This window comes from Babylonia areolata, chromosome 20 (genome assembly GCF_041734735.1).
Source record: "Babylonia areolata isolate BAREFJ2019XMU chromosome 20, ASM4173473v1, whole genome shotgun sequence".
Lineage (NCBI taxonomy): Eukaryota > Metazoa > Mollusca > Gastropoda > Neogastropoda > Buccinidae > Babylonia > Babylonia areolata.
In genome coordinates this window covers 47,278,089-47,289,260 of record NC_134895.1, presented here as the reverse complement: position 1 = coordinate 47,289,260, position 11,172 = coordinate 47,278,089, and the positions used below count along the sequence as shown (strand labels likewise).

Below are 11,172 nucleotides of genomic sequence, written 5' to 3'. Positions count from 1 at the left end.
CTTTCAATCTGAGGGTCCCAGGTTTGAATCTTGGTAACGGTGCCTGGTGGGTAAAGGGTGGAGATTTTTCCGACCTTCCAGGTCAACCTATGTGCAGACCTTTAGTGCCTGAACTCCCATTCATGTCTATACGCACGCAGAAGATCAAATACACATGTTAAAGTTTCTGTAATCCATGTGGGTTATGGAAACAAGAACATACTGAGCATGCACACACCTGAAAGTGGAGTATGGCTGTCTAAATGGTGGGGTAAATGAATAAAACGTTCATACACATAAAATGTTACATGTCTGTGTGAGTGTGTATGTGTGTGTAACTGAAACCTGAGACAGGAAACGAATGACAAGCACCCAGATGGCAGCTGTCATTTGGTTCTACTCATTTAGGCTGCCTGTTGTGCAAATTACTTCATGTTTATAAAGTGCTTAGAGCTTGGTCTCCGATCAAGGATAGGTGCTGTATGTATCCATATAATCACATCATCAATATACCTGATAATCACTCCAGATTGATATGAAATATGTATGTGTTGCTGACTGCCAGGTCACTAATATTTTTTGTGTGATAGAGTGTGTGTGTGTGTGTGTGTGTGTGTGTGTGCGTGTGTGTGTTTTACAGGAATTATGGGAAGTGATCAGTGTTGTCTGTTGAGGGTCTGAGTGTGAATCCAGGTCTTGCCCTTTCTCCCAAATTTGGCTGAGAAATAAAACTGAGGATTCAGTCATTTGGAGTATGGACTTGGCGCACTGAAAAAGAACCCATGGCAACACAATTGTTGCCCAACTGTGAATATTTGTGACAATACTCCTGTAAGGTCACCCAGACCATTACATACGAAACTGAAACTGCATATATTGGAAAATTGATGTGAAAAGAAATACAAAAAGGAAAAAATAAAATACAAGAGGTTTTTTTCTTCTTCTCCGGCCAATGAAGAAGGCATGTGAAGCACTTAGAGTATTCGTTCTTCATGACTTGCATGCAACTGAGGCTAAGAAAAAGAAGAGAGAGAAAAAAACACCAAAAAAACCCCAAACAAACAAAAAAACAAACAACAAAAACAAGTGTTGTCCTCTGGCAAACATTCTGGAGAAGAAATCCACTCTGATAGGTAAAAAAATATGAATGCACGGAAGGCCTGATAATGTGTTGGGTTATGCTGCTTATCAGGCGTCTAACTGCCTGGTAGATGTGGTGTAGCAAATATATATATATATACATTATGCTCTGCCTATACCGGCCACCGGTTGTATTGAACATTGCTTGAACTGTGATAGTAAAAAATTTCCCAGCCGAAGGCCTTTGACATGACTAAAAACTTGTCGGATATACCAGACATTGGTTGTACTGGACATGGCTTATACCAGCCATGTTTTTCCTGTCCCCAGGAGCAGCTAACTCCAGATATACCAGACATTGTGTACAGGGGTCTTCTCTCCTGATACAGGGTCATGTCAGACATCGCTGATGGCGCCTAGTCCTGTCACCAGGAGTAACTGATAATTCTGACATATTGTCAGATATCACTAGCAATGAAGGTCCATTATTCTTCTACAACAAAGTCAGCGGTTATAACTTTGGTCCAAAGATACTGCTTTGTGAGAAAGGCTGTCAGGACATTACGCACTTTGTGTCACACAAACATTCAGACGCCTGAAGGTGTTAATAAAGTAACTCACTTTGCACCAGTATAATCATCAGTGAGATCAAGGACTCTGTCAGTCTTGGTCTCGGGCAAGAGGTGCAAAGGATCAAGAATGAAGACAAAGAAGGTGGACTTTTAAGTTTTGACCCAGAAACTAACCTCTTGCTCCATCTCGCGTTCCGCGTGTTCAGGGCCCACAGCACTCTTCAGGGAGTAAAATGGTGTACATGTCCACAGCCCTTTTTACTGATTGTATTGGACCTAATTTATATCTTGTGTGATAAAAGATTTAACTAAAACTTGATGTCTTTTGTTTCTATTTTTAATAACCTGCCATTTGACAATGTATGATGTTTTTGTAGAAGCATAACTTATTCAGAAAATGTATTTCTTAATATAAATGTTATTTTATAAACACTGTGTGTATGTGTGTGGAGAGAGAGGGTGGTACACGTCTCTCTGAGTGTGTATGTGTGTGTGCTTGAAATCTGACTGAATGATACAGGAAATGGATGATGAGCACCCGGTGGCAGCTGTCAGTTGGCTCTACCCAGGTAGGCAGCCTGTTGTGCAAATGACCCCGTGTTTGTAAAGCACTTAGAGCTTGGTCTTCGACCAAGAATAGGCGCTATATAAATCCATATCAATCAATAAGGGGCGTGTGTGGAAATGAAGCTGCTGTGGTGTTTTGCTTGCTTGTGAGTATTTTGCTTTATATGTGTAGCTTTTTGATCTGTTGGTCCAACCTTTGTCATGTTGTGTATGTGTGTGTGTGTGTGTGTGTGTGTGTGTGTGTGTGTGTGTGTGTGTGTGTGTGTACTGAACTTGGCTATTGGCTGGGATATTGTGTTGGGTGAGTGATGAGCCTATGGATGCACAATTAATTTCCAAATGGATGAATAAAGATGTATGTACAGAGCCCTCTTTACTGACTGTATTAGACTTATTCTAAATTTTTGTTTAATTACGTGTCAGAGTGTGGGCACAAGTAGAACATCATGTGTTTCTGCAAGAAAGCTGAAGTCGGGGGCTAGGACTGTTGAGTTATTTTTATTTTATTTTGTTTTGTTTTATCTTATTTTTTAATGTTCATTAGGGGCTAGGACTGTTGAGTTTTAAAATTTTATTTTGTTTTGTTTTATCTTATTTTTTAATGTTCATTAGGACTGTTGAGTTATTTTTATTTTATTTTGTTTTATCTTATTTTTTTTAATGTTCATTAGGACTGTTGAGTTATTTTTATTTTATTTTGTTTTGTTTTTTCTTCTTTTTTTTTTTTAATGTTCATTAGGGTCTAGGACTGTTGAGTTATTTCAATTTTATTTTGTTTTGTTTTATCTATTTTTTTAATGTTCAGTTGGTGGCACTCATCACTTAATAGTTGATCACTAGTCCGGTTTTCCATTATGTTGCATGATAAAGTTTTGTTGATTTCCATAGTTGTCAAACTTTCCCACTGGAAATTATTTTTGGGGACAAAATAATCTGGGATAAATGCAATAGAGTAAAAGAGAATGTTGCGATGCCGAAGAAAATCCAGATTTATTGGGGGGGGGGGAAGAAAGAGCTGCCCATTTGTGTGAAGTATTTGTGGCTCCTGGATAATGGCATGGTAACAACTCTTTAAAGATTTCACTTGTTGGCTGGTGTATTTTGGAATGTTTTGCTGTTGTATTTACTCAGTATTTCCTGTAACTGCTACCAAAAAGTATTTCAGTTGCAGCAAAGACCTTTGAAAAGGTTTAAAAGCATAATATGCTCATGCACATACATTAAACCTTTGAGTATATGTGTTAGGGTGTGTGTTTTGTTGTTGTTGTTGTTTTTGTCTGGTTTTGATTTGGTTTCATTGTCTTTCCTCATTGATGTGAGAGCTTTTTTTTTGTTTTTTGAATAACTATGAGTGAAATTCAGAATTTGTTTTGTTACATGTGACGTTGATTCAATACAGATGTTGAAATGAATATTGCTTTTCACACACACACACACACACACACACACAAACTATATATATATATATATATATATATATATATATATATATATATACACATACATACATACATACATATATATATATATATATATATATGTATATATATTAATAAATGATTTAACTAAAAACAAATATGTACAGATCCTTCTTTACTGGGTATATTGGACCTGATTTATATTCTGTTTAATGACTGATTTTAACTTAAATGCATGTCTACACCCCTCTTTACTGGGTGTATAAGACCTAATTTCACTTTCATTTTATGAAAGATTTCATTGAGCATTATTATACCTAAATAAGTACATACTCAGTGTCCTCTTCAGTTTGTATTCTGGGATAATATTCTGCTTCAATTCAGTGACTGAGTTATTGAAGATGAAATAAATATGCATGTACCGCACATATTCGTTCCATCTTTTTGACCTTTGTCTTTACAAACCACCATTTTGACAATTATTAACAAATGATAAAGAGTGGTAGATCTCTTCATACGCTAGGTACACAACTGCAAGTCATTGCTGCACATGCTACCGATTCAGCTAACATGCGGGTAAATAAGAGGTACATTGGAACAAACCCAGACACTTCCTCTTGTGATGATTACATGTGTTTCATTGTTGTTGTTGTTTTTTTTTTTTCTTTCTTTAAGTTGTTGATATGGTTGTGTCCTTTGTGTTTTTCAACACCATTACAAAATTTAAAAGTTACCAGATACACACAGTTGAGAAATCTCTCTCTCTCTCTCTCCACCACTGGTGAAAACATTGCATTGAAATTTGCACATGAAAACACAGAACTTTACAAAATGCATAAACAATGTAGGCCCAATGCTGAGTTTAAAGATAAATGTCAGGGTTCATGAGAATGAAAAATGTTACACACACTCACACACCAAACTCACACAACAGAGAGCAAAGGAAATAGTTGCTTTTATCAACGATACACAACATGCATATACATACTGTGCCTGCTTGTCTGAGAACAACGGATAAGCAGGAATATTTCCAGCAATATCCAGAGACATCAGATATAGCGTCCACAAGGCCACAAGTCTCTCTCCAGAGTGGCTGAAAATTTGGATTTGTGATAAATTGATGTGTTTATCATTTCTGTTTTTCCCACTCTCTCTCTCTCCCCCTCCCCCCTCTCTCTATTATTATTATTATTATTATTGTGTGTGTGTGTGTGTGTGTGTGTGTGTGTGTGTGTGTCAGTACAATGTCAAATGATATGGGAACATCATGTGTCAAATGATATGGGTTAAAAAAAAAAGTTTCCTTGATACCTTCATGAAATATGTTGAGACTGTGTCATAATGCAAATATGCAAATAATGTCAACTAAGTGTGTTAAACACACACACACACACACACACACACACACACACACACACACACACACACTAACTCACAGCAGCACTAACTCTAAGCAACACAGATTTCCTGCCAAGCACTCAGCAGTTCCTTCTAAGCCCAAAGCACAAAGCAGCACACATTTCCTGCCTAGCACACCCTACATAGAGCAGCACCTATTAAGCAGCATACCTGGAACACAAACACAAAACCAGGTCAGAAACAATCACAAAATACCCTGGACATCACTGACACAAAAGGCTGACATATGACAGTCATCAACACTTCATCACATGTCCAAAAGCATGCAAAAGCCCAAAGCACAAAGCAGCACACATTTCCTGCCTAGCACACCCTACATAGAGCAGCACCTATTAAGCAGCATACCTGGAACACAAACACAAAACCAGGTCAGAAACAATCACAAAATACCCTGGACATCACTGACACAAAAGGCTGACATATGACAGTAAATCAACACTTCATCACATGTCCAAAAGCATGCAAAAGCCCAAAGCACAAAGCAGCACACATTTCCTGCCTAGCACACCCTACATAGAGCAGCACCTATTAAGCAGCATACCTGGAACACAAACACAAAACCAGGTCAGAAACAATCACAAAATACCCTGGACATCACTGACACAAAAGGCTGACATATGACAGTAAATCAACACTTCATCACATGTCCAAAAGCATGCACTGCTCTCATACATAGATTTATGTGAGGTAAAACAAGCTTCATTTCGGTTACCTGCCAGCAAAAGTGACGTACAATACTGTGCACCAAACATGTCACTGACCAATACAACTCTCAGTGCCTATCAAGTCCTGTCTATACCATACAACAATAACTGTGCACCAAACATGTCACTGACCAATACAACTCATCAGTACCTATCAAGTCCTGTCTATACCATACAACAATAACTGTGCACCAAACATGTCACTGACCAATACAACTCTCAGTACCTATCAAGTCCTGTCTATACCATACAACAATAACTGTGCACCAAACATGTCACTGACCAATACAACTCATCAGTACCTATCAAGTCCTGTCTATACCATACAACAGTAACTGTGCACCAAACATGTCACTGACCAATACAACTCATCAGTACCTATCAAGTCTGGTATATACCATACAACAATAACTGTGCACCAAACATGTCACTGACCAATACAACTCTCAGTACCTATCAAGTCCTGTCTATACCATACAACAATAACTGTGCACCAAACATGTCACTGACCAATACTTCTTCTTCTTCTGCGTTCACTCGTATGCACACGAGTGGGCTTTTACATGTATGACCGTTTTTATCCCGCCATGTAGGCAGCCATACTCCGTTTTCGGGGGTGTGCATGCTGGGTATGTTCTTGTTTCCATAACCCACCGAACGCTGACATGGATTACAGGATCTTTAACGTGCGTATTTGATCTTCTGCTTGCATATACACACGAAGGGGGTTCAGGCACTAGCAGGTCTGCACATATGTTGACCTGGGAGATCGTAAAATCTCCACCCTTTACCCACAAAGCGCCGTCACCGTGATTCGAACCCGGGACCCTCAGATTGACAGTCCAACGCTTTAACCACTCGGCTATTGCGCCCGTCGCTGACCAATACAACTCATCAGTACCTATCAAGTCCTGTCTATACCATACAACAGTAACTGTGCACCAAACATGTCACTGACCAATACAGCTCTCAGTACCTATCAAGTCCTGTCTATACCATACAACAATAACTGTGTTTCCATTTTGACCAAACAACTCTCCACTTTGTCTCCACTGATACAATTGATTACATTGGAACCATGATTACCATGCTGAATATTTAAACATTGTCAACCTCCTGTTTGCAGCAAACATAGGAATGACTGATACAAATCTGAGTGTTAAACTCGTGTTACTCATCATACAATGAAAACAGTGTGCTACCATGACCAAACAAATCTCCACTTTGTCTCCATAAAGCGTTCCACTGCCAGAAGTAAATAGAAATCATAACTACCACACGTCACACACGTAAACAGCAAAACATATACAACAACATTGGACTGGCCCTCAGTGCACACAGTGTTTACCACGTTTTTTTTTCTTACAGGAGAAAATTAGTGACCAGAAACAGAGGATGAATATGAATATTGAGGAGAATAGAAAGAAATATAGGAGTGGAAGCAACGTGATAAACGAAAAATGGTGTTGAAAGTGATGCTGGGTTTAAAAAAATGAAGAAAAAAATATTCCCGCGAAGCGGATTCGAACCACTGACCTAAGGATTGCTTTGAACACCTCTACAGTCCTCCGCTCTACCAACTGAGCTATCACGGGATGTGGAAAATTCGAATTTATAAATATTTATACATAATATGCTTTTACGAGCCTTAACTCCATGTGTTTTTTGTTGTTGTTGTCTTGCTGAGCAGTGAGTTGATGATTTTTTTCATGGCTCATTAATAAGGATTATGCAATGATACCACAAACTTCAGGATACTCACGCCCACAGTCTTTGCTTCACAGGAATGGTCTTCCATATGTCGTTGTGACAAAAATTAATGTGTGAAGAAATCTCTCAGGCTCTGTCTCTCTCGATCGATCGATCGAGCTGTTCGTGATAACGCTAATTAAACAAGGATACGAGTCTAAATTCATGTTTCCATAAAAAAGACGATTTCGTGAGGTACTTTAAAAAATCGAATGAATTTTCATATAATTTATTTTTTATCGTTTTCCATCAGTGGATTCATTGTATGATCATGTTGACCAGCACTGAGAGACAAGAGAGACTGACATTATTCATTTCTACTGATGCAAATCGCACGCCAAGGCATATGTTGGGCCTTCATTATTGAGAGTTTATCCTATCGCGTGTGAACGTTAAAATAAAACGCGGGCTTGCGCCAGGCGCGCGCCGCTGTGTGTGTGTGTGTGTGTGTGTGTGTGTGTGTGTGTGTGTGTGTGCGTTCGTTCTTTTGTTTAACGTCTTTTCACTGTAAGTGATATTAGACGAGGGTAGGAAAAAAATCGAGTGGGAGGAGGGGGAGGGGAGGGGGAGGAGGGGGGAATTACTGTGTACGCATGCGAGTAAGTGAAAGTGTGTACCACGGTGTGCCGGTGTGTGTGTGTGTGTGTGTGTGTGTGTGTGTGTGTGTGTGTGTGTGTGTGTGTGTGTGTGTGTGTGTTACATATAGAAAATGATTGATTTAAGTTTTGTTTAAAAAGAACAAACAAACAAAAAACAAACACGGACCTTGATTTTTCGTGCTGGGCCCGGCTTGCAGCTTAATCAGCAAAATCTTTCAATATCTTTTGTTAAATTGGAACTGCAGTTTCCGAGATGTGTGGTGTGTACAAGTACAGACAGTGATTCAGATTTTTGTAAAAATATTATTTTTTAAAATATTTTTTTCTGTTTGTGTCAATGGCATACGAGAAACCAATCTAAGGGACATAAACTGACATATTCAGACAAAGACCCACGAAATGTATGTATAGTTTCCCTTGGATGGACGAATTAATACCTTCCTGCAAATTCAAGGCCTTGGAGCAAGTGTACAATTCTTGTTCTCTGTCAGTTGTTTCGTTGCATCAATCACTGACGGGAATCAGTTATTCCAGTGATGTCAAACTTAGTGCCAGTCGATCTGTAGAAAGATGTAACGCCCTTGTTATAACTGGAGTTCGGTCTACAATCACATACGCATATATTTATATTTTAGACTCCTCCGCAAAAGTTCAAAATAATATATACAACATGTGGGTACTGACTAAAACAAAACAAAACGAATCAAAACCGGACTGCCGTTCAGTTCTAACAATGGCATATTAATGGGTGCGTACGCATATACTTTCTCAGTGTACGTGTGAGCGGGCCAGTGTACGTGTGTGTGTCAGTGTGTGTGTGTGTGTGTGTGTGTGTGTGTGTGTGTGTGATGTGAGAGAGCCTCGGAGAGACAGAGAGAGAGAGAGAGAGAGAGAGTGTGTGCCAGTGTGTGTGTGTGTGTGTGTGTGTGTTCGTGCGTGTGTTCCGCGTCAGTGTGTATGTGTGTGTGTGTGTGTGTGTGCGTGCGTGCCCGCCGCGTCGGTGTGTGTATGTGTGTGTGTAAGAGAGAGAGACAGAGAGAGAGAGAGAGAGACAGCATGTGTGTGTGTGTGTGTGTGCGTGCGTGCATGTGTGTGTATGTGTGTGTGGGGGGGTGTGTAAGAGAGAGAGCGAGCGAGAGAGAGAGAGAGAGAGAGAGAAAGAGTATACGTGTGTGTGTGTGAGTGTGTTTGTGCGTGCGTGCGTCAGTGTGTGTGTGTATGCCAGTGTGTGTGTGTGTGCGTGCGTACGTCAGTGTGTGTGTGTGTGTGTGTGTGTGTATGCCAGTGTGTGTGTGTGTGTGTGTGTGTGTGTGCGTGCGTGCGTGCCGGTGCCGTACGTGCGTGCGTGTGTATGTGTGTGTATGTCAGTGTGTGTGTATCAGTGCCAGTGTGTACGTGTGTGTGCCGCCGGCGTCAGTGCGCGCGCGCGCATGTGTGTGTGTGTGACAACAGGAGTGATGGAGGGGATGGAACCGGCCAGATGGAAAGATAAACTGAGCAAGATTCAGCCCGTTATACAACGCCACGCGGCGGCATGAACCACTTGCATTTCAAGTCTGACGTGAAAATTGCCTATGTTCCGAACAGACTCGGACTGACGCGGGAGTAACCACGACACTGGCAAACCACACTGAACGATTAATCATGTTTTCTCCGTCTCAGCATCGGCATTAAACCCATCAGTGAAGGAAATCATCTTCTCTCCATCGATGACTGACTGAGGAAGCACTGAGCTAGAACTGAAACCACAGTCCGGAGGTGGTGGCCGGCGCACGGCTGAGTTCTCGGCCTTTTTTCTCACTTCAAGTGGAGACTGAGCCGGTCGCCGGACAAAGAAGGTAGATGAGTGTTTGTAGAGGTCCCAAAGTAGCCTGGTCCCCGAGCATGCAGCGACACGTGAAACACGGTGGTCTATGAGGTCACCCGAGAACAAAAAGCAAGCAGTTGGTCTATCGACCGGGGCACAGGTGGGCTGACAAAATCACGGGCCAGACCAAATAGGGGATTAAAAAGACTGAAACAGGGGAGAGCACCCACCACACACACGGTCACACCGGCCGTGACCGCAGCCACAAGGAATCTTTACTACGCCCAGTGTAAATTTTTAATAGCCACCCCTCCTCCTGGTAAATTGTACCCCAGGTAAGATCTTGGGCATAGACACTAGAATTCCCAAGTGAGATAAGTCAGGGTTATTCTTCTTCCCTATCTCTCTCCATCGATCCGGGGCTCCACAGACATCATGATCAGTAGCCTACGCACAAGCACGCACGCACGCACGCACACACACACACACACACACACACACACACACCGTCACAAACAGAATGGACTGATTGATGATAAGGCTGGCAAACACTGAATCGATTTTCTTCAGGCCCGGCTGGAATTAAGCCCACCCCATACTCAACTGAACATTAGCGGGAAACATATTTACGGCTGGTTCGCGCCCGGCGGCCACTGACCGGGGTCCGCGGAGCATCAGAGTTTTAAATCACAGCCATGAAAAAGAAAAAGTTATATAACACCCACACACAACACATTACCTGACGCTGGTAAAAAAAAAAAAAAAAAAAAAAAAAAAAAAGAGAGAGAAGGGAGGTCTGGTGTGTGTGTGTGGAGGTTGGGGGGGGGGGTCTATTCTCCATGCCTCCCGCCTAGCAGTATTGCCCCTGTAGCACCAGAAGGACAGAACAGGGCACGCGCCCTTACCTTTCTCTTTCCGCTTGTCCGACTCCTTTGTGCGAGCCACAATGGCTTTCCCCTGCTTCGCATTGCCTCCCTGGAAAACAACCACGTTCTGTCCATGCTGGTCGGCAGGGAACGTCGGATCGCATCACGGTGACGAGGTGTTGTTGACCATACACACCAACTGCTGACCTGACCCCACCTCTACACCCACACCTACCAACCCACCCGCCTCTCCCTACCCCCCCTCCTCCACCTCCTTCCCCCCCTCTCTCTCCATCTCTCTACTCGCCCATCCACTGTCTGGACCAGTTCCTGTTGTCTCCGCTATATCGCACGGTGACGAGAGGGGGTGCGGAGGAGTGGGGATGGGGGATGGGGGAGGAGGTGAGGGTGG

The 11,172-nt window shown here is 41.8% G+C and overlaps 1 non-coding gene across 1 annotated transcript; it reads right to left on the bottom strand.

The window, feature by feature from the left end:
- Positions 1 to 7,247: 7,247 nt before the first annotated feature.
- On the bottom strand, positions 7,248 to 7,334 carry Trnay-gua (transfer RNA tyrosine (anticodon GUA)). The gene is given in 2 exon segments: positions 7,248 to 7,283; positions 7,298 to 7,334. It is a non-coding gene; the product is annotated as a tRNA-Tyr (tRNA).
- Positions 7,335 to 11,172: the final 3,838 nt, after the last annotated feature.